The following is a 19,858-nucleotide window of genomic DNA, read 5'->3' as shown; positions in this document are numbered from 1 at the left end:
GAACCCTTATACACTGTTGGTGGGAATATAAACTCATACAGCCACTATGTAAAACAGTACAAAGTTTCCTCAAGAAATTAAAAATAGCACTACCACAAGATCTAAATCCTACTTTTGGATATAGATCCAAAGGAAATGAAATCACTATCTTTAAGAGATACACATACTCACCTGTTCATAGCAGCAGTATTCACAGTAGCCAAGACATGGCAACAACCTAAGTGTCAGTTGACATATGAAAGGATAAAGAAAATATGATATATATTGATACATACATACACAGTGGAATATTATTCAGCCTTAAAAAAGAAGGAAATCCTATCATTTGTAACAACATGGAAGCTATTATGCTAAGTGAAATAATCCAGACAAATACTGCATGGTATCACTTATATGTGGAATCTAAAATAATAATAATAATAAATTGAACTCATAGAAACAGAGTAGAAATGTGGTTGCCAGGGCCTGGGGGATGGAGGAAATAGGGAAAGGTTGGTAAAAGGATACAAATGTTCAGTGGTAAGATGAATAAGATCTGAGGATCGAATGTATAATATGATGATTACAGTTGGTAACACTGGATTGTATCACTAAAATTTGCTAAGACAGAACTTGAATACTTGCACAAAAATAATGATAAAGGAAAACATGTGAGATGATGGATTTATTAACTCAATGGGGGGAAAGCTTATCACAATGCATATGTGTATATCAAATCATCAAGTTGTATACTTTAAATACTATATAATTTTTTTCAATTATACCACAGTGATGCTAGAAAATTAATAAGTCCTGAAAAAAGGGCAATATAAAAAATTTTATTTTTAAAAAACGTTAATTAACTCAAGCATGCAAATAAAGACCTACACTAAAGCACTTTGCAATAGGTAGTCATTGACAGATCTTTAAAATATAACCTAGAATATTTAATAACAAATATATCTGTGTTTGACACTGAAACTTCTTACACAAAATAATTATTTTGTAATATAAATTTTTATTTTAATAAAATTTTATTTTATTTTATTATTGTAATATAAATTTGTTCCTTCAAAGGGTAACAAAGATATTTTATTCCATTATCAAATATGAATGTTTATATTTCATTTGAGAAGAGTATTAAAAAAGAACCATTTACTGAGTGCTGTTAACCCCACTCAGAGGCACAACTCCTAGTTCCCTAACAAATGCTCATGAGCCCAATGTTTTTAGGTATTTTTTCTAGGATAGAAAGTCAGTCAATGTTACACCTTGCAACAAATCTCAGTGTGCTCTACGACCAAAGAATGAATCATACTTTCTGAGTGATTCATTGATTAATTGTAAATCTGTATTTCTACAAGTAGAAATTTGATAAAACTTCAAGCTACAGTGTCACAGCTGGATTCTATTTAAATGGAAGGAGTGGATTTTAGGAAACTGTCATATGTCTGTGTTGAAAAAGTGTAAAAGAAGGAATGCAGCAGAAATACTGCTGTAATCAGTGTCTGTGGGAGACACAACAGGTAGTAGAACCCAATTTCTGTCCCACGGAGGCATTAAGATCTAGTTGGAGATGAAATGTGTGCCCATATAATCAAGACAGTAAACTAAATGACTCATCAGAGTAGTGATAACAGTAAAACAACAGAAGCTCTACGAAGGCCCAGAATTTGGTCTTCACGTTCCCCAACATTTACAAGACAGCCTGGCACATAACAGGGACACAATCAACACTTGTTGAATTGGCAACAGTAGAGGGGAGAACCGTGCATGTATGTATTAATATGAATGTGCCTATAAAATTATTTATAATTGTAAACTCTAACAGGTTGGAATGGCTTACAGCAACAAGACAGTGTGAGCACTTTCAAATCCCCAGGCAAAGTGTGGGGACGGCCCAACAGGGGACTAGGACAGTGGCATCTTAACTACGTTGGGTTTTTGTAGAATAGTTTGAATATTTTCCTGCTTAAGAGAGCTCACAATTCTTTTGTACAGCAGAAAAGGCATGGGTTTTGCAGCCATACATAGCTCCATGTTCAAACGCTAGCTAGCCCGGCCCCCTATCAAGTGGGCAATGTGTGAAAATGGCTTACCCCCTCCAAGCCTGTTTCATTATCTGCAAAATGGAGATAATATCTAATCCACAGCATTGTACTGAGAAATAACTGAGCCTCAGATGACAGCAGATTACTTGTCATATAGTTTACATTCAACAGATATTACTTCCCTTTCCATTTCACTCGTGTTTATTAAAAGCAGCCTAATTCCACACTTAACCCTATTACCTAGTCTCAAAACTGTTAGGTTTGTGGCTGTGGGGAAATATTTAAGCTGTCTGATCCTCAGTTTCCTCATGTATAAAATGGGAATCAAATGGGATACTCACCCACAGGGATCACAAAAGTACCAAACAGCCTTTCAAAATTCCTAATTTTATTTGAACTTGCCAGGATTTTTGAAAATCTGTTTTTTTTTCAGTATTTATCATTTCTGTATCTCCTGTTGATTGGCTTTCATTAATAATTTCCTATTCCTCATTAATTCTGGGGAAATTATATAAATGAGGTGAAGATAATTAAAAAAAATAGCAACAAGCTGAAGGGCCTCAGCCTTCAGCTCAGGTCATAATCTCAGGGTCCTGGGATTGAGCCCCAAGTCAGCCTCCCTGCTCATGGGGGCAGTCTGCTCCTTCTCCCTCTGTCCCTCCCCCCAGCTTGTGTGCTGTCTCTCTCTCTCTCTCTCAAATAAATAAAATCCTTTTTTTTAAAGAAAATAAGTTCTCGTTATTTAAGAATATAGCCAGAGAAAGAACCAGATAAAGCAAAAACATGGGGGATCTTTCCCTCTGGACTTAGCACAGGAGGATTTGTATTGCAAGCACTGGCATAACAAATTGAAGGGAAGAGAAAACTTTCCAGTATCTCTACTAACAAAATAAGAATTAATTTTATTTATGTATTTATTTATATTTATATTTTTCTAGTTTCACATTTTTATTTAAGTTACATTAGTTTAACATACAGTATAATATTAGTTTCAGGTGTAGAATTTAGTGATTCATCACTTATGAACAACACCCAGTGCTCATCACTACAAATGCCCTCCTTAATACCCATCACATATTTATCCTATCCCCCACCCTCCACCTCCCTCCAGCAAACCCTTAGTTCGTTCTTTATAGTTAAGTCTCTGTTTTATGATTTGGCTCTCTCTTTTCTCTTTTTCCCTATTTTCATTTGTCTTGTTTCTTAAATTCCATATATAAGTGAAATCATACGGTATCTATCTTTCTCTGTCTGACTGACTTATATCACTTTAATACTCTCTCCCTCCATCCACATTGCTGCACATGGCAAGATCTCATTCTTTTTGATGGCTCAATAATATTCCAGTGTGTGTGTGTGTGTGCGCGCATGTGTGTGTGTGTGTATCGTATGTATAAATATATATATATATATATATATATATATATATATAGGCCATCTCTTCTTTATCCATTCATCAGTTGATGGACATTTGGGCTCTATTTTTTTAATTTGACTATTGTTGTAAACATCAGGGTGTGTGTACCCTTTAAATCACTGATTCTTCAGGTAAATACTTAGTAGTGCAACTGGGGGATCGTAGGGTAGTTCTATTTTTAACTTTTTTTTTTTAAAGATTTTTTTATTTATTTATTTGACAGAGAGAGACACAGTGAGAGAGGGAACATAAGCAGGGGGAGTGGGGGAGGGAGAAGCAGGCTTCCCGCCGAGCAGGGAGCCCGATGTGGGACTGGATCCCAGGATCCTGGGATCATGACCTGAGCCGAAGGCAGACGCTTAACGACTGAGCCACCCAGGCGCCCTATTTTTAACTTTTTGAAGAAGCTCCATACTGTTTTCCAGAGTGGTTGCACCAGTTTGCATTCCCACTAACAGTTTAAGAGGGTTCCCCTTTCTCTACATCCTTGCCAACACCTGTTGCTTCCTGTTTGTTCATTTCAGCCATTCTGACCGGTGTGAGGTGATAACTCATTGTAGTTTTGATTTGTATTTCCCTGATGATGAGTGATGTTGAGAATCTTTTCATGTAACTATTAGCCATCTGGATGTCTTCTTTGGAGAAATGTCTGTTCATGTCTTCTGCCCATTGTTAAACTGGATTATTTGTTTTTTGGGTGTTGAGTTTTATAAGTTCTTTATATATTTTGGAAACTAACCCTTTATCAAATATGTCATTTGCAAATATTTTCTCCCATTCTGAAGGTTGCCTTTTAGTTTTGCTGATTGTTTCCTTTGCTATGCAGAAGATTTTTATCTTGTTGTAGTCCCAGTAGTTTATTTTTGTTTTTGTTTCCCTTGCCTCAGGAGACATTTCTAGGTAAGAAGTTGCTACTGCCAAGGTCAAAGAAATTACTGTTTCTGCATTCTCCTTTGGGATTTTGATGATTTCCTGTCCCACATTTTGTTCTTTCATCCATTTTTATTTTATTTTTGTGTGTGGTATAAGAAAGTGGTCTAGATTCCTTCTTTTGCATGTTGCCGTCCAGTTTGCCCAACACCGTTTATTGAAGATATTGTCTTTTTTCCATTGGATATTCTTTCCTACTTCGTTGAAGATTAGTTGACCATAAAGGTGTGGGTGCATTTCTGGGTTTTCTATTCTGTTCCATTGATCTATGCCTCTGTTTTTATGCCAGTACCATAGTGTCTTGATCACTACAGCTTTGTAAAATACCTTAAAGTCCAGAATTGTGATGACTCTGGTTTTGCTTTTCTTTTTCAAGATTGCTTTGGCTATTCTGGGTCTTTTGTGGTTCTATACAAATTTTAGGACTTTTCTAGTTCTGCAAAAAAAATGCTGGTGGTATTTTGACAGGGATTGCATTAAATGTGTAGATTTGTAAATTGTTTCAGGTATTATAGACATTTTAACAATATTTGTTCTTCCAATCCATGAGCATGGCATGTTTTTCCATTTCTTTGTGTCATCTTCATTTATTCCATCAGTGTTTTATAGCTTTTGGAGTACAGATCTTTTACCTCCTTGGTTAGGTTTATTCCTAGGTATCTTATGGGTTTTGGTGCAATTGTAAATGGAATCGATTCCTTGATTTCTCTTTCTGCTGCTTCGTTATTGGTATATAGATATGAAACAGATTTCTGTATTTGATTTTGTATCCTGAGACTTTACTGTGTTTGTATATCAGTTCCAGCAATTTTTTTGTGGAGTCTTTCAGGTTTTCTACATGGACTATCATGTCATCTGCAAACAGTGAAATTTTCAGTTCTTCCTTGCTGATTTGGATGCCTTTTATTTCTTTTTGTTGTCTGATTGCTGAGGCTAGGACTTCCAGTACTATGTTAAATAACAATGGTGAGAGTGGACATCCCTGCCTTGTTCCAGACCATAGAGGAAAAGCTTTCAGGTTTTCCCCATTGAGGATGGTATCAGCTGTGGGTCTTTCGTATATGGCCTTTATGATGCTGAGGTCTGTTCCCTCTATTCCTACGCTGTTGAGGGTTTTCATCAAGAATGGATGCTGTACTTTGTCAAAAGTTTTCTCTGCAGCTATTGAGAGGATCATATGGCTCTTATCCTTTCTTTTATCAATGTGGTGTATCATGTTAATTGATTTGTGAGTATTAAACCATCCTTCCAACACAGAATAAATCCAACTTTACCATGGTGAATGATTCTTTTAATATACTTTTCAATTCAATTTGCTAGTATTTTGTTGAGAATTTTTGAATCCATACTACTTCAGAGTAAGAGTCAGAATTACACATATATAGGTCCATATGATAATTAACAATTATTGCATGCTGTGAAATTAAGTTATCTAGGTCACCTTGCAAACTCTCACTCCCATCCCATTCAGTCTATATGAACTTAAATTATTTTTCTTAAACTGAGAATATAACCAATGTATTTAAAAATGCCAAAAGAGTTATTAATATGAATGTATAAGCACAATGTTTATTTCAAGATGCTCTACAATATAAAGTACTTTATCTACCCACTAATAAATTCAAGGAGCAACCATATTATACTACTGGTAGACAACAAAAATCAGAAACAAAAATTACTGATCTTAAGGAAACTAAGGAAGACAAATGAGAAGATACTGTCAAAGGAAGAATTTCAGATTCATAATAGGAGATCTTATTAAACAGAGAGAACAGTCCAAAGATGAAATGGGCTATATTTAAGAGTAGCTCGGTGGCCACATTCCAGGGATACTGTAGAGGTAAGTCCATTATCCACTGGCCAGCAATGTAGTAGAAGGAAATTCAAGTCACCACTTAGAGAAGGAAAAGTCCCTTTGTACCATAGATTATTTAAAGCTAAGTGCAAATAATAGAGTCAACTTCCTTTAAAATGGATACCCAAATACAAAATTCACATTAATAAATAGCCTGAGGGGGGGGAAAAAGTGTGAATATAACAACACAGCATTATGATTACTTTTAGAAAAGGAATATGGGAAAACGAATTCAGATTTTAGGTTTCCTCTTAGTTATTGTTCAGTTTAGGACATTCTAAACAAAATATCTACTTAATCAGATTCAAGGTGACAGAAGATTATTATTAAGCACTGCATTGGTTTTAACTGGCTATCATTAATAAATACTTTAACATAATATGGTATGATATTTAAAGCTTAAAGGAAGAGTAATCCAGACCAAGCAAGAATAAATTATCATTATCTTTTGGATAGTTTGTTTTGCTATTAACAATATGATTGCAAAAAACCATGCCATAACACACCCATCCCACCCCCTACCCTTGACAAACCCTCTACCCATTACAAGGTGTTCCCAGGTCCTTAGAGCCATGGGTCATTTTCTACTCCAAAATAACTCCATTTTACCACTGAACAAAGAGAGCTGAAAAAGCTCTTCTGAGCAGAGAAAATAAGTCTTCTATTGATCTTTCTTCACATACTGCTCCAAATCCTCCCTTCTAATTACAGCATTTTAGTCCCCACAAAGCTACTTGCCCCTAATTATTCTTACCCATTTTCCCACTGGAGAGTTTTATTTGTGTTTTGCTTATTTAGCAATATTGTCACAGTAATAATGAAAGGGGCCACTTGTCATTGTGAATGGTGCAGCACACTGATTAATTTGCCTTTGTTAAGTTTACCGGTACCCTGATCCTAAAACACCATTCCCATGACATGCTTTTATTCACTTACCTACTTACTTATTTATCGGCTTATTTATTTCATCTCCGGGGGAGACCCAGGAAGACCGGTATAGTATTGAGTGAGCCAGAGACAATATAAATATAGATTTCAAAAGCACATTATAAAACCAAGAAAAAATAAATGTAAAACTTGAATTCATAAGCAAATATTAGGAAACAACTTCATCATTTTACAAGAAGCCTTACAAAACAGCACTCAACTACAAGTGCTTCTGCAATAGTTTGGCAGTATAGCCAATGATTATTAAAGTTGGCATCTGGGGCCTGATTTATATTTTAGATCACTATGAATTGTTTGACTGGAGGAGATATTTGGGGGTGAGGGATATATGGGAGTAACGAAGTTGTAGGGCTAGCACAACGGCTTTTGAAAAGCTTTGTAGTGTTTAAAGGAATTTTCAAAATATGACTTCCACTACTCCAATTCAGAAGCCCAAATGGAAATTTCTAGGTTCCCTTGCAGTGGGGAAGCAAGCAAGTGATCTAGGTTCCAGAAATCAAATGCAGAAATTAAGAGACTCATGCATTCAAACAGGAATAATGTGAAAAAGGAGCTTCAACCTCTGTGGGACGTTTGGGGTTTCTGCACTGGTGTCTGGATACTCCTGGTGATAGCATCAGAGGTAATAATGACCCAAATGATGCAAGGTCAAGTTCTTGGCTCAGATCTAACCTCACTCGGACGGGACGATAAGCACCCCTCCCTCTTATTGCCTAATAGCCTCTGGACTAATGCTCTTATAAGACCAGTCTTATCGCATGCTTTTAAGCTTATCTCCTAAAGACTCAGTCTCAAGTCTGGTTTTCCCACCAATTTTCTCAAGCCCACCAATCCTGTGAGCTACCAAATACCTAGAGTCTACTACTGTTGACTGCAATTAAGAACAATGATGTTGATTGGATATGAGACTGAGTTGGGAGAGAAAACATCAAGGCAGACTCCAGAATGTGAAGATCAGGTAACTACACATGACTGATCTGCCACCAAAAGTGTCCACTCTTCTTTGGGGGGGGGGGGTACTGCAGCAGAAGTTTTAGGGGACTTATGGCACCCAAAATTAAGTCAGAGACTGATGTGGGTGTGGATGTCAGCTATTCTACTTGTTCATTTTCTTCAACTGTAATATGCAATGTTATTGTGAGAACTGGATATAATCTATGTAAGTGATTAGCACAGTTCTCAGTACAAGTTGTGGTTATACAAAAAAGAAAGAAAGAAAGGGGCAACATTAAAGTTCGAAGTAAATCACCTAATTTTTGGACCTAACCCCAGACAGGAGCAGGTGGCTAGTACTAAACGGAGTCCCTAGAATCCTAACCAAATAGTATGTGTTTTAGGCCCTGGTTCTCATTCTATATATAGTTTGAAAATACGATCGAACTTAGGTAAGAAGGCAAACCCAGGAGGAGTCAGGAAATATGGCCTCTGAGTGGTTGCTTCTTGGACCTGGGAGTCCCTAGAGACTAATCTCAGACACAGTGATACCAAGGCATGAAGCAGCAAATCTTTTTTTTTTATTCTTATGTTAATCCCCATACATTACATCATTAGTTTTAGATGAAGTGTTCCATGATTCATTGTTTGTGCATAACACCCAGTGCTCCATGCAGAATGTGCCCTCCTCAATACCCACCACCAGGCTAACCCATCCTCCCACCCCCCTCCCCTCTAGAACCCTCAGTTTGTTTTTCAGAGTCCATCGTCTCTCATGGTTCGTTTACCCCTCCGATTTCCCCCGTGAAGCAGCAAATCTAAACCAATGGCGTTAGCCTGCTCTTCCCGGCTCAGCTGTGGCAGGGTTGCCCGAAAAACTGGACAGGATTTAACCTGCAGGTGAGGGCAACTCTAACCATAGGTGAGTGGACCAGAACTGTCTTAACTTTGCACTTATCTTACTTTACAAACAAGCACACGTGCACATGCACACACACACACCGGAAACCTTTGCCCATAACTTTCTGCCATTTACCAGGAACCTGTAAACAAGTTTATTCTCAATAAATGTTTGTAAGATTGGATTAAATATTTAAGTTGAATACCTCTGAGAAGCTGCTGGAACATGGTTTTCTTGTTACTCTGAACTCCTGACAAATGCTGAAGGTCAATAAAGCAACAACAGTTCCTGGTAGTTTAATTGCCTGGTGTTGCACAATGATTTGATCAGTTATAACCAGATAATTTTGTACATTAAGTGGACAATTCATTGGGTAGAATAACCAGCTTTGTAAAGTTAGGCTCATGCAATCTAGCTGCAAAATGGCCTGGGAAGAATGATGTCAGTGGCACATTCAATAATTTCTTGCAAGATGAACTGAAATGGAGTAACAATAAACAGAAGATATAGGAAATAAATGCGTGCAAGACAATTTCAAGTTCAGTCATAGCTTCAAAAAGCACACTCAATCTCTGGAAAAACCACATCCTTTGACAAGATGGCCTGGCACAAAGATACCAAATGGAGAGTTCTTCACTCAGAAGTACTTTTGGCAATAGAGCCTAAGAAGCAAATCAGTAGACACTAATCCTCTGTAGAGAAGCTAGAGTTGACAATTCCAGACAAAGCTAAGTGACACAAATGATTAAAGGACTAAAGTATTCAGATGCAGTTTATGCATACTTTTCTGCTCAGACAACAGCCAACAGGGACCTGTACCTTTGCCTTGATTAGGACTAATGTGAACCCATAGGTTAAAAAGTAGTTTTGGAGAAAAGAAAAAAGGATGAGTTAGATCAAAATTAAATAGGAACAGATTCTAATTAATCAACAAGGGACAAGATATTCTACCTTTGAGATGATAGATTAGGATGGCTGCTCTGAAGCCCAGAATCAAAGATAAAGCAGGAGTAGATAAAAAATAAAGTCACCAATGGTTAGAGGAAGAAGGACAAACCTTAAAGGTTAAAGATGCCACAGACCCGATGGGGTGGCAGAGAATGACAGGGCATAGAATCTGCACAAGAAAGATGAAAAGATGAAAAAGAAATGCATAGGACAACAGAGCAAAGAAGTCAAGAGCTTAGAGTTCTTAATAATAACATGCAGGGGCTTAAAAATACATGGTAGTAAACATGTTCATTTCATAAAAATAGTTCATAAATGTCAATTCCTTATTATTATAATTTCTATTTGTGTAAATAGTCTTATGTATTCTGACATGTTTACTTTCAAGCTATGGACTGTATTTTCAAGTGTCCAAAAAAATCAATATTTTGGCATATAAATTCCAAGCCTGAAAAAACACTAGAAATTGTCATTTATCTGTTTCCCCTACAACAAGAATACTTCCCTACTATAATATGATGACATGTAAACATTTACAATAACATGATACACAGTAATAATTTACAACACAAAATCCATAAGTAATAAAATTTTGTTTAAGAAAGGTCAGCTTGGGGGCGCCTGGGTGGCTCAGTCAGTGAGAGTCTGACTCTTGGGTTTCTGCTCAGGTCATGATCTCAGGTTCTTGAGATTAAGCCCTCCTGCCTCTGGCCCCTCACTCAACATGGAGTCTGCTTCCCTCCCTTGCCCTCTGCACAACCCCCCACCCCGCCCTGCTCATGTGCTCTCCCTCTCTCTCTGAAAATAAATAAATAATTAAATCTTAAAAAATACATAAAAAAAAAGCCACCTTGTCAGTTAATCATTGACACCACTGATTGAAACATCTGAGGTTGTAAAATCATCTGAACTCGGCAAATGTAGTCAGTTGCTGGAAGTCAATCTGTTTAAATATTTATTTATATATATTTTTGAAAAGATACAAAAAGCAATTGCTTTTTAAAGAGCAATGTAGTATTTATTCCTCAAACATTCCCTGAATACTTGTTGCGGAGCCATGCCCCCAAGGGCTGTGGCTCCAAAGGAAGATACCAGAGTATGTGCCTTTAACGAACTCCAGTCCAGAATGGAAACACTCAAACGATCAAGCCATTTCATTCAGCATAATTACAGATAAGTGAAACAGAAATAGAGATAGAGATAGAAATGCACAGAAGGTACAATGGTAGGCCCAAACAGGAAAAAATTAATTCAGGTTGGAAGGTTGAGGGAGGCTTCGCAGCGGAAAGGCAGGTAGAAGTAAAGTAGTAACAGGTAATTTGAAAAACTGCTACTAGCGCATAGTGTATGCATCATAATTATTAGGTAATGTCAATCACCCTCACTAACTTCTGTCATGCTCTCCAAAATTGGGATTGGTCTTTCTGGTTCACTGATATTTAACACCACATCTAGCACAGTGTCTGCTCATTGTTGGTGCTTAATTTCCAGTAGTGGATGAGTGAGTGAATGAATGTGCTTCTATATTCTAGAACATGGCAGGAGGACAGACAGGAGGAAATGAGAGGGAGATACTGGAGGATTTTTTTTTTAAAGATTTTATTTATTTATCTGAGACAGAGAGGATGAGAGAGACAGAGAGCACATGAGGGGGGAGGGTCAGAGGGAGAAGCAGACTCCCCGCCGAGCAGGGAGCCCGATGTGGGACTCGATCCAGGGACTCCAGGATCATGACCTGAGCCGAAGGCAGTCGCTTAACCAACTGAGCCACCCAGGCGCCCTGGAGGATCTTTTATTTATTTATTTTTTTTTTATTTTTTAAAGATTTTATTTATTTATTTGAGAGAGAATGAGATAGAGAGAGAGCATGAGAGGGGGGAGGGTCAGAGGGAGAAGCAGACTCCTTGCTTGGAGCAGGGAGCCCGATGCGGGACTCGATCCCAGGACCCTGGGATCATGACCTGAGCGGAAGGCAGTCGCTCAACCAACTGAGCCACCCAGGCGCCCCCTGGAGGATCTTTTAAAAGGGGATTTTGGTCACATTCGAAAACAAGGTAGACTACTTTGAAGGTGATACCATTTCAACAAACTAAGTTCATTAATTACTTACAGGAAAAGACTCAACTATCCAAAAGATAATACTGAGTAAATATAAAGTGTGTATGGATTGGTCAGGAAGACTGACATAGACATCTGTTAGTAGAGAAATAATGATGCCATTTTATTTCACTTCTATGATGATGGTTTTCCAAACTGTCTTTGTGAGAAGAGGCTAATATTTCCTAAAGAATACAAGTACCACTGATCTAACAGGCTCTAGGGGCATCTTCCTGAGTAACATTAAACAGAAAGCTCTGGTTGGTGGCTCTACTCAGCCCAGTATACCTCACAAGCATATTCCCAAATAATTTGTTTCCCAAATAATTTTAATAGAAATATAATGAGGCCAGTGTTACAGTAGTTAAACTATAACCAGGTTGGTACCAAAATCTTACACATTCTTCACCTGAGACACTCATTTATGTCACTGCCTGGCTCCTGAAAGTTTGTAAGCACACTATCCCACTTTATTTTTTTTTAAGATTTTATTTATTTATTTGACAGAGAGAACACAAGCAAGGGGAGCAGCAGGGAGAGGGAGAAGCAGGCTCCCCACTGAGCAGGGAACCCAATACGGGTCTCGATCCCAGGACCCTGGGATCATGACCTGAGCCGAAGGCAGATGCTTAACTGACTGAGCCACCCAGGCGCCCCAGACAATCCTACTTTAAATAAGTTAATCATTTTTTTTAAGGAAGAAAAAGAAAAATTTTAAATTTAAAAGTATAGTTACAGAGTATTTCTTCTGAAGAATAATAGTATAGCTCTCTAACTTTTATGTAACAAAATGTTTTTTCTTGAATAACTGTCAGAATTACAAGCTTTCCTTAATAGGTTAATTTGTATTATACTTAATCATGTACTTCTCTGTGAGGTCAGGGGTTGTAAGTGCTATAAAATACAAACTGAAGAGAAAATAAATTCCATTTCAAAGTCCCCTCCCAATGTGGCAAATGCCTTTATATAAAAAAATGAAATTCCAGTTACTCAAGATCACATTCTTAATGATAAACTGTGACTTTAAGAAGTACTGGTCATTTTAATGTGAAATTAGACACACTGGCGATTTTTCTAAGCACGATCAATAAACCAATTGCCGTATTTCAGTGTAGGTTCTGTACAATGACATTTAAATTTTTATGTAAGTTGTTTTTGTTTTATTTTCAACTATAGACAAAATACCAGAATGTGGTTAGTCATCTGTTTGTATGCAGTTCTTTTAGAGATGGGGAATTAAGAAAGGAAAAATAAGTACTTTAAATAAGAATAGAATTACTTAATTCACTTATACCATCAAATATTTCAATTATAAAATGGAAGACTGCTTGTTCTGTTTGGCCTTCCAGTTTTTCAATACTGTATTATTTAGGTGATTCTTGCTGAGCTATGTCGAAGGGGATCAATGTCAGGATTGATAAATGTATGTACTCTATTTGCTTTTCAAAGTGCAAGGAGGATGTATCCGATATTCCAAGTGAGCACAGCAATGCTTATCTGCATTGCTGAAGGTTTGCAAAAGCCCCATAAGTTGTAAGAAGCTGACAGAACTAATATTTCATACCACTGTGAATATAACTTGTTAATAGTATAAACCTACTGGCAGTAAATATCCTTCATCCCTTTCTGTGAGAGGATTTTCCCATGAATTTTCATTCAGAGGTAACCTATAGAATGAAATCTTTAAAATACACGTCTTTGATAGAAGTTATTCTTTAATGCCAGGACTCACAGCTCTGAATTTGTGATCCACTTTGAATGCAGTGTGACTTAATTCTTTACTCCTATGATGCCTAACAAATAATAAATGGCTAAGCATTTTACATCACTTTGCAGAGTTTCTACGCATTTGAGAGATTTGCATACTTCCATTGTGACCCTGTTTCAAATTCCAAACAGTAGAAAAAGCTAAAGGGTTTTTGCTTGTCCACATATTATATATAGTGATTACAGATAGGATAAAACACCTGCTTCATCAGATTTTCCTACCCAGTCCATTTCTTTCTTTCTTTTTTTTTTTTTTGTAACATATTGATATACCAAAGAAAGCCAAAGTAAAGCACAACTTGACTAAACAAAATATTACCCAGGCACGCAGAAGTGACATGAAATGAATCTGCATTACCTTGGCTAGCTGGATTCCTCTGTACCACATTTAAGAGGAACTGGCATATGAAGTCTAGGTCAAACATTTATCTGTTCGGTAAGCAATTACACATACCCTTGACTTATCCATCATCATTTGGAAATAAACACCTACTTCAATGATTTCTTTAGACAATGGAAACTCACACCTTTAAATGTTAAAGCTTTCAGTTTGTTAATGTTCATTTTATGTGAAAGGTATTAAATATTCCTCTGTTATCTGTGTGCTGATCCCTTCACAGCAATTAACAGTGTTTTTGCCTGGCTATTCTCACACTAAATGATTTGGGAGGACCATGCTTTTTGAGATATATATAAATATATTTTAAACAAGGTTTTGCACCCTCCCTCATTGTCAAGGTGTTCTTAACAATTTTTGCTAATGTGAATTTGCCTGGCTTGTAATTGACTCTTATCTTTTTATCTTTTTATTATTTTCAGTGTAATGGTTTCCTGAGTAACAGTGTAGCTCCCCATAAGTAAATTATATCAACTTTAGTGTGTGTGTGTATGTGTGTGTGTGTTTATATTTCATTTGATTCAATGAATCTGATTAACAATCTGATTAACAATATTTTTGTCAATCTGATTAACAATATTTTTGTCACCTGTATAGTCACGATGACAATAATAACATCTAATCTTTAATATGCGCCATGCTCTGTGTTCATTAATTTAATGTGTAATTTAATTAAGCCCTCATTACAATTGTATGAAGTATGACCTATTATTGTCTACCATATGCTACACATGGGAAAACTGAGGGAAAAGATACTAAGTGAATTTTCCAGGTTCCCATAGAAGTTAATGTTAAGAGTTGTAACTCAAAAACCCAAGGCTGACTCTAAAAACTCTACTTTCAACAATTTTCAAATGATGAATATTTGTTATTATGCCATAGTGATGTGAATAGTGACTTTAAGATACAATGAAATGTATCTAAACAATAGTGTTCTTTACAACTGGTTTATATGTCTACCAACCTCATTTATGTCTCAAACAATTATCCCAATTTTAGAGTCAAGGAAATTGGATTGAAAGAGCTAGAATTTGAACACAGAATTTCTACATGCTAACCCGCATGTTTAACCAAGAAGAAGGTTAATATGATTTTGTGATACTAAAGACCATGCCACCTAAATATATTTGAAGAAAATGGTAATGTTTAGTCTAGAAAAACCAAGGCTTGCAGAGACATGATACCTGTCTTATAAAGTAAAGGAGTGACTTCATGGAGAAGCACAAGACTTGCATTAAGTCTTCCTGCAAGCAGGACTAGAAAAGCCAAAAGTGGATTTCAGCTAACTGCAAGTTTCCTTGTCATTTCCCCATGCTGATAAAGAAATTGTTTTCTTGTCTATCTAGGTGACAGTCTTTTGGTAGTTCACATTTATGCAGTAGACTAAGCTGCCATTTTGTTCACATGGGCAAATGGGAAATCACAAGCCTCTGGAGTGAGATTGACCTCAATTCTGCCTTAACCATGGGCTCACCTCACCTTCAATCATGTCTGACACACCCTGGTTTTGGGTATTTAGCTTCTGAGGATGTCCCTTAATTATCTGTGAGCTCATCGGTATCTTTATAAAAGAGGTTTATTTTATGCTATTTAGAATTTTGAGGCCCTTGTTTGGGAAAGGATATGGGGGTTACCAATTATGACATATTTTCAAAAGCATCAAAGTGAAATTCCTTGGAAAACAGTCACCTTCTTTTATTTATTTATTAATTTATTAAAGATTTTATTTATTTTTTTGACAGAGACATAGCGAGAGCAGGAACACAAGCAGGGGGAATGGGAGAGGGAGAAGCAGGCTTCCCGCAGAGCAGGGAGCCCGATGCGGGGCTCGATCCCAGGACCCTGGGATCATGACCTGAGCCGAAGGCAGACGCTTAACGACTGAGCCACCCAGGCGCCCAGTCACCTTCTTTTAAAAGCATAAGTTGTCATCATTATTAAGTCTATTAGTGAGAGTCTAAATTATTACTGGAAGTTTTCCTGAAGATATGGATGATTAGTGGTCCGGCAATGTGTTAGTTGGCATTGGACCTCTTTTTTTCAGGGTAATATGATGTAGAATCCTGAAGTATAAAACAGACCAAAGAGGGCTGGTTGATTTGGAAGGTTAGCAGTAGCTGCACTCACTCAGCTATTCTAGCTGAACACAGAGTTTCATCCCCACTCAAAGCTTACCATTCTGTGCTTGTTTTACTAGAAGTCTTAATGTATAATGTTCCCCCAGAGAAAGAATTAACTTAATACTGCAAATAATAATAATCAGTTTAAGATGTTTTTTGTTTTTTGTTTTTTTCGTTCCAGCACCACAGCCAATTTCAGGCTGTTACACTGTTAAAAAATACTTCTTGATTAATTGATCTTAATATCTTTAGTTTTCTTTGGATAATTCTTGTTCTAGAGCTTCCATGTTACTAGTACAGTTGGATTAATTTCTATCACTTAGTAAAAATAATACTATATATTAAAGCACTAGAATCTGCACTATGGTCCCACTCTGCGACTCATACTCCTCCCTAAGTCACTTCCCTCACCTATAAAATGAGAATAGTGCATAAACTTCCTACTTCACAGGATTATTACAAAGACTAGCAGTGTAAAAATATTCTTTAAAGGTTCATAAAAGTTGGAGGAATGTAAGGTATCTTTTACTTTCTAAAAGTAAACTATACTAAGAACAACAACAAAGACAAGCATTTCATATGAAAACACTTTAAAGAATCTGCAATCTCTTGGTGCACTCATTTACTATTTTAGCCAACTCACAGTTTCATTGTTTTCTTTGAGCTGATTTTAGCTGTAATAATTATCCAGTGGAGAGTATATATTATGGTACCTGGCATGATGCTGGAATTTATTAAGCACCCTGTGAATGCTAGCCTTTATCGTATCTTCCCTTAGAGGAAAGTTGGTGGTAAAACGTAGAAAGAGAAGAGAAAAGAGAAAATGCCATGTGCTTACATGGTGAGTTGAGTATCTTTTACCAGCTTTTACAAGGTGTATCACATTCCTATTTACAAAAGTAAGGAAACTGTCAATTTGATGAAGTACGACTCACAACTCATTAGTGTTGAACACGGAAGAACTATTCCACATCAAAAAAGACTGCTAAAATATTCACAATTACCAGCTGCTCAGAAACCATTTTATATGGATAAAAAACATGTCACATTTAATTTATCAGATGCTTTCTACTGTCATAATTTTCTTTCGTTCAATGTACTGAACAGTTATAAAAACAACTTCAGTCTCCACTGTAGCCATGTATAGACATTAAGAATAACACAAATCCATTATCTACCACAGTATAATTGTATCTACATGGATGAATAATCTTCTGCAGCTCCTTTGCACTCAATTCTGAATTAACTATTCCTTTAAAGATATTTGAATACACAACATTCAGTATTTCTATTAGAAAACTACCATTTCAATATGAAGGGAAAAAAAAACACAAAACAAACCTTCATTCCTGAAGCTATATTCTTTGAATGAGCTGGCATTACTAGCCTCATTTCTACAGTGAATATAATGGGAAATATCATCAGAGAAATAATGCCATATTAATTTTCTAATAACATTGAAACGAATCAAATATGCACTCAACACTGAAAATAAAATATTAACAGTCTTGCTTTCCGCTGTGTGTAAATCTGTGATGTAGGCTTCAAGTAAAAATGTAATAATTGAATTAACCCTTTTCAAAGATTATCAGACACCAGACACAGCCAATTGCTAGGTCCGCTTTGAAAAGCCCAACAAGCCTATTAAGACAACCATAAACACAGACACAGATGTATACACACACACACACGGCATAATTATCACCAAAATTTTAAAAAATGAGCAAACAATAATCCATGTGTAGGTTTCAGTCTTATAATTAATTCATTGTAAATTTATTGGTGTTCAAACTTGTCTACAGAGGGCCCTTCTCTCTTAAGTTCAGGTAAGTGTGCAGTATAATTTCTGCTTCTGTTCCTCTGCACTGCACATGGCTCAACCATGGACCTCTTAAATGGGTGGCCCTCACAGTTTTTGGTGTCAGCTGCAGTTATGGTTGTGGAACTGTTTATTTTTTTTAAGATTTTATTTATTTGAGAGAGAGAGAGAGAGAGCAAGCGTGAGTGGGGGGAGGGGCAGAGACAGAGGGAGAAGCAGACTCCCCACTGACATGGGGACTCGATTCCAGGACCCTGGGATCATGACCTGAGCCAAAGGCAGACACAGATGCTTAATCGACTGAGCCACCCAGCCGCCCCTGTGGCTCTGTTTAAACTATGAGCTGAAGCTGTTTAAAACCATGAAAAAGAAAGCTTGTTTCTTTAGAGTTTGTCATCTAAAGAAAGATACAAAAATGTCCTAGTTATTACAGATTTGTCTTGTCATATTTTAAATGATTCCCCAACCACTCTAAAGGATATTTAAGAACACTTAGCTTTTATATACTTTCAAATGATCTTATCCCTGTCCCTAAAGCATGTGGAAAATGGAAATGAGGTCTTTCCCTGATAGGAAATAAAATATTAATATCTATCCTCTCAATAATTTTATGCATACTTTGTTGCAAAAAAGATTTTTTTAAACGCCGACTGTAAGTGAAGAAAAAGCGAAGAAATTCAAAGAAAGATAAAGGAAGGAAAGAGAAATAAAATAAGCCTAGATTGTAACTATAGACAAACATGTATCTTGTGGATTTTGCACATTTTCTAGACATGAACAACTATATATTAGCTCCAGTAAGTACAGTGGTCATCACAAGTGAAAAACATTCAATTGCAGTGCTCATAATATTAAAAAAAATCTGCTACTTAGGAAAAGTCTAATTATTTTTGGCACTAAAGCCTGAGAGAAAATTCTCCTGTCATCTATGCAGAGAAGTAACTATAATAGTAGTGTAACCAAATGATCTCTAAAAATACAGAAAGTCTCACAGGATGTTTTTACACTTTCAGTTAAAGTGCACAAATGTGATATGCCAGACTATTAGGGTTATTAGTCTTAGTATTCTTACTCATGTACAAGGATATCCCATTAGAAAGTTAAACTTCATGTTTGTTTTTCTCTCTAAGAAGACAGAAGCTGCAAAGATTTGTTGAATTGCCTCGGGAAGAACTAATCACTATACTGGATGTTACATGGGGCTCTATTTCAGTTTTTACTAAAGCCCCCAAAAGCAATGAACAAAACAACAGGGCATGTACTCCCACATTCCAAAGTGCAAGGCTCGACCCCAGGTAGGGCATGCAAAGTATGTGGCCAAGTTGGGTCTGTGACACTCAGACCAACGCTCCTTTCCAGAGCATAGGTTAAAGAAGGTTATAAAAGATACATGTCAGAGCATCTGGGTGGCTCAGTCGGTTGACGTCTGACTCTTGATTTTGGCTTGGGTTATGACCTCATGGTTTGGGATTGAGCCCTCTGTCAAACTCCACTCTGAGTGTGGAGCCTGCTTAAGATTCCCTCTCTCCCTCTGCCCCTGCCCCCATTCTCCCCTCTCTAGAAAGAAAGAAGGAAGGAAGGAAGGAAGGAAGGAAGGAAGGAAGGAAGGAAGGAAGAAGAAAGAAAGAAAGAGAGAAAGAAAGAAAGAAAGAAAGAAAGAAAGAAAGAAAGAAAGAAAGAAAGAAAGAAAGAAAGA

General features: G+C 36.8%; 1 protein-coding gene across 1 annotated transcript in view; it reads right to left on the bottom strand.

The window, feature by feature from the left end:
- Positions 1 to 19,858, bottom strand: part of RALYL (RALY RNA binding protein like) — a 680,251-nt gene that overhangs the window by 517,127 nt on the left and 143,266 nt on the right. The window lies entirely within an intron of this gene.

This window comes from Neomonachus schauinslandi, chromosome 4 (assembly GCF_002201575.2).
Source record: "Neomonachus schauinslandi chromosome 4, ASM220157v2, whole genome shotgun sequence".
Lineage (NCBI taxonomy): Eukaryota > Metazoa > Chordata > Mammalia > Carnivora > Phocidae > Neomonachus > Neomonachus schauinslandi.
Note: the sequence above shows the minus strand (reverse complement) of the source record. Positions and strands in the feature narration are given on the sequence as shown.